This window comes from Physcomitrium patens, chromosome 3 (assembly GCF_059467195.1).
Source record: "Physcomitrium patens ecotype Gransden chromosome 3, ASM5946719v1, whole genome shotgun sequence".
Lineage (NCBI taxonomy): Eukaryota > Viridiplantae > Streptophyta > Bryopsida > Funariales > Funariaceae > Physcomitrium > Physcomitrium patens.
In genome coordinates, this window is record NC_143412.1 from 7,652,321 (window position 1) to 7,656,772 (window position 4,452).

Sequence of the window (4,452 nt, forward strand, 5' to 3'; positions counted from 1 at the left end):
ACAAATAAGTAGAAGTAAGTAAAAGTAGGTAAAAGTAAGTTAATTCTAAAATATTTAATATGGAAGCTTCTTAGAAGCTTTCTAGACATTGCTTTGACTTCATAGGTGTCTTTAATTGACTTTATGGATTAGAAACGTAGTCAACAAGTTGGCCATGTGCCACACATGTTGTTAGCTTGAAGATCAAGCTAACTATGTGGCCCACACGTAGAAAAACTTGCCTTGTAAGTCAAGGCATGTGTCCTACAAAGTCAACATATATTAGAGGTCCTATAGAACGTCGCCACGTAGCCCCTAGTTAGATAATATATATAGAGACAAGAGTGAAGGCTTCTTCACTCTTGTCAACTCCCTTCTTGTTTCTAGTCTAGTTTCAAAGGTCTCTAGTTTTCTTGTCTTTTGGCAATAGCCATTCCAGTTTCTCTTTCAATATATATACTTGTTTATATATATTTTGTTACCTTTTTTTGAGTGAAGGCTCACTTTTCTGAATTTTTTTTTCATTGAGTTCTTGTCCTTGACAAATTGACAAAAGTACACCTACAATATCAGAGCTTTGTCTAATCTTGATTAAGAGTGGATTACCCCTTTTTCTTGATAAGATAAAAGCGTATTAGAAGTTGCGGATTACCCTCTTCTAAACTGATATTGTCCTTAGTATTTTCTTTGTCCGCAAGTCCTCTCTTCTATTTGTCTTGAGCGATATTAGACATCTTCTCTCTTCTAAGTATTATCATGGCAGAACTTCTTAAAATGAAGAGTGCAATGGCACAAATATAAGAGCAATTGAGGGAGTTAATGCTTGCGATGCATCAACTCAATTTACCACCACAAGGAGCAACAAGATTGGCAGGAAGTGAAGATATAGAAATGGTTGGAGCTGCTTCAACATCTGCACCAAACCATGTCCTTTTTCCTATGGTGGAACGCCTTTCAAATGTTAGAGAACCAAGAATTGCCCTACCCGAGAAGTTTGATGGCACCAGATCTAAGTTTCGAGGATTTATCAATCAAGTGCAACTTGTGATTGAACTTCAACCCCAAAGCTATTCAACTCTAGGATCACAAGTTAGATTCATTGATATGCTTCTTTCAGGTTCGGCACTATCGTGGTTTTCATCTTTTCTTGAATGACGAGATCCAATATTAGATAATCTAGAGGCTTTTTTGGTGGAGTTTCGATCTATGTATGGAGAACATGATGCAATTTGTGTTGCAACCAATAAGATCCGTATTTTACGACAAGGCAATCGATCAGTAACGTTATATGCTTCACAATTTCGACAACTTGCAACTGATATCAAGTGGGATGATGCTGCACTTATTAGCCAATTTCTCTACGAATTATAATATGAGGTAAAAAAATTAATGCTCAACTTATCCGATCCTCAAACATTGAGTCAAGCAATTGACTTTGGTGTGAAGTGCGACAATCACCTTTTTGAATTTCGATCTGAGAACCGTACAAGTGGACCTCAACGTTACTATAATTCAATGGCAACACCAACATCTCTTCAACACATACATTCGAAAGTAGAGGATATGCAAACTGATGCAGTACATTTCAAACCTCTTACTGAGCAAGAAAAGACTCGTCGTCGTCAAGAAGGATTATGTTTATATTGAGGAGAACCAAAGCACACTACTCAACATTGTCCAAAAAATGACGCAATCACAAAATGAGGAGTATGGCTGTGAAAGAAGATAATATGTCAAAAAACGAGTTTGTCCAGCTATAATAGGGACCATGCGGCTGGAATCTTACACAACTTCTAATGAAGGTCCGATTCTCTCCTCAGAGCCCTCTCCTTATTTTACATTAAATGTTATTTTAGGACCTAAACATTACAAAGTCTCTGCCTTGTTAGATTTAGGAGCCTCAACGTGTTTTTTAGATGAAGAATTTATTAAAAGATAAAGCATATCTTTAGTAAAGAAAACTAAACCTGTTCATGTAGAAGTCATAGATGGTCGTCCGTTGTCTTTTGGAGATAGTACTTACAAAACCCATCCTATAAAAGTAATAATCAATGGTCATAATAGTTTTGTAGTATTTAATATCATTAGATCTCCCTCTAATCCAGTCATTTTAGGTTTATCGTGGTTAGAAAAATACAACCCTCAAATAGACTGGATTTCTCGAACTCTCACTTTCTCTAAAAGTATAACTAATAGTGTAGTTAAGCAAGTAGAGAGTCATAAGTCCAGTTCAATTAAATCCATATTTATAGGTGCAAAAGCTTTCTTGCATGCTTCTATGAAAGAATCACCATACATCATTTATGCTACACTCGTTTCTACTGGTGAAAAGACTTCAAGTGGCATTCTAAGCCAATATCAAGAATTTAAAGATGTATTTGAAAAAAAGAATGCGGATACACTCCCGGAACATTGTCCCTATAATTGCTCAATTGACCTTCAAGAAGGAGCACAACTGCCATTCGGACCAATGTATAGTTTATCACAAAATGAGTTGGCTGAACTCAAGGAGTATATTGAAGGAAATCTAGCCAAGAATTTCATACGCCATTCTAAATCTCCAGCAGGAGCTCCAATTCTATTAGTGAAGAAAAAAGATGGATCATTGCGGATGTGTTTTGATTATGGAGGACTCAACAAGATTACCATCAAAAATATGTATCCACTACCTTTAATATCCTGACTTCTTGATCAACTGATTCAAGCTAAGATCTATACAAAAATAGATTTCTAAGGAGCATACAATCTAGTATGCATCAAAGAAGGAGATGAATAGAAGATTGCATTTTGAACTAGGTATGGATATTTTGAATACAACGTCATGCCTTTTGGACTTACAAATGCACTAGTAGCTTTTCAACATCTAATCAATGATGTTTTTCGAGAGTTTTTGGACGATTTTGTGGTATGTTATCTAGACGACATCTTGATCTATTCTAAGAATCCAAAAGAACATGAACTTCATGTTCGTCGTGTGTTATAAAAATTCAGAGATGCAAGACTCTATGCCAAGATAGAAAAGTGTGTATTCCACACTACTCAAGTCGATTTCTTAGGTTACATCATTTCAAATGATGGACTTATGATGGATCCTAAGAAAGTTCAAACTATTATAGATTGGAAGATCCCAAAAACGGTAAGAGATGTGCAATGTTTTTTGGGATTTGCCAACTACTATTGGATCTTCATCAAAGACTTCTCTCGAGTTGCAGCTCCACTTATACGTTTGACTTGTAAAGACAAACTCCAATGGAATCAAGAAGCGGAAGTTGCTTTTGAATCTTTGAAGACAGCGTTTGTTTCTGCACCAATCTTGTATCTTGTTGATTTTTTCAAAGCATTCTTTATGGAAACAGATGCATCGGACTTTGCTCTGGGTGCGGTTTTATCACAAATAAGAACAGATGACAAACTTCATCTAGTAGCCTTTCATTCAAGAAAATTCTCAATGGCAGAAATCAATTATGAGATCCACGACAAAGAACTTCTTACAATTGTGGATTCTTTTCAAGAATGGCATCATTATCTAGAAGGCGCTTCTAGTCCAATCATCGTGTATACGGATCACAAGAACCTCGAATATTTTATGTCAGCACGCGTATTAAATCGTCGCCAAGCTCGTTGGAGCATGTCTTTATCAAGATTCGAGTTCATCATCACTTATCGGCCTGGAAAACAATAAGGATTATCTGATGCCTTGTCTAGACGTTCTTATCTTGCACCAAAAGAAGGAGATGCAGCTTTTGAGCAACAAAGAACGGTTCTCTTGAAGGCGGAACAATTTCATCTTCGAGCAATAAAATCAACATTGACTGTTGATTTAACTTTCCTTAAGCAAGTCCAGTTAAGTATGTCTTCAGACCCTCTTGTTTATGATATCAAGAACAATTCTTTTAAATCTCATGATCCATCTAAATTTGAATTCAAGAACAACCTACTCTATTTCAAAGGACGCCTATATGTTCCAGAAGGAGAAGCTCGTTTACGTGTTTTTCAAGCTCGTCACGACTTCCCAACAGCAGGACATTTCGGATATAATAAGACTTTGGAGCTGATATCTAAGAATTTTTGGTGGCCTCAAATGTGGAAGGCAATTAAAGATTTTATACAATCATGTGAAGTTTGCTCAAGATCGAAAACTCCTCGTCATCGACCTTTTGGACTTCTTAAGCCATTACCCATTCCAGAACAACCATGGTCTTCTGTTTCTATGGACTTCATCACTGATCTTCCAATCTCAGGTTCTTATGACTCTATATTCGTGATAGTAGATCGTTTTACCAAGATGGCACATTTTGTACCATGTACAAAATCTATCACAGGTGAAGAAACAGCTAAGCTCTTTCTTGACAATATCTATCGCTATCATGGATTACCTAAGGATATTATATCAGATAGGGGAACTCAATTTGTATCAAGATTCTGGCGAACTCTTTTCAAAATTCTTAAAGTGGATATAAAACTATCTTCGAC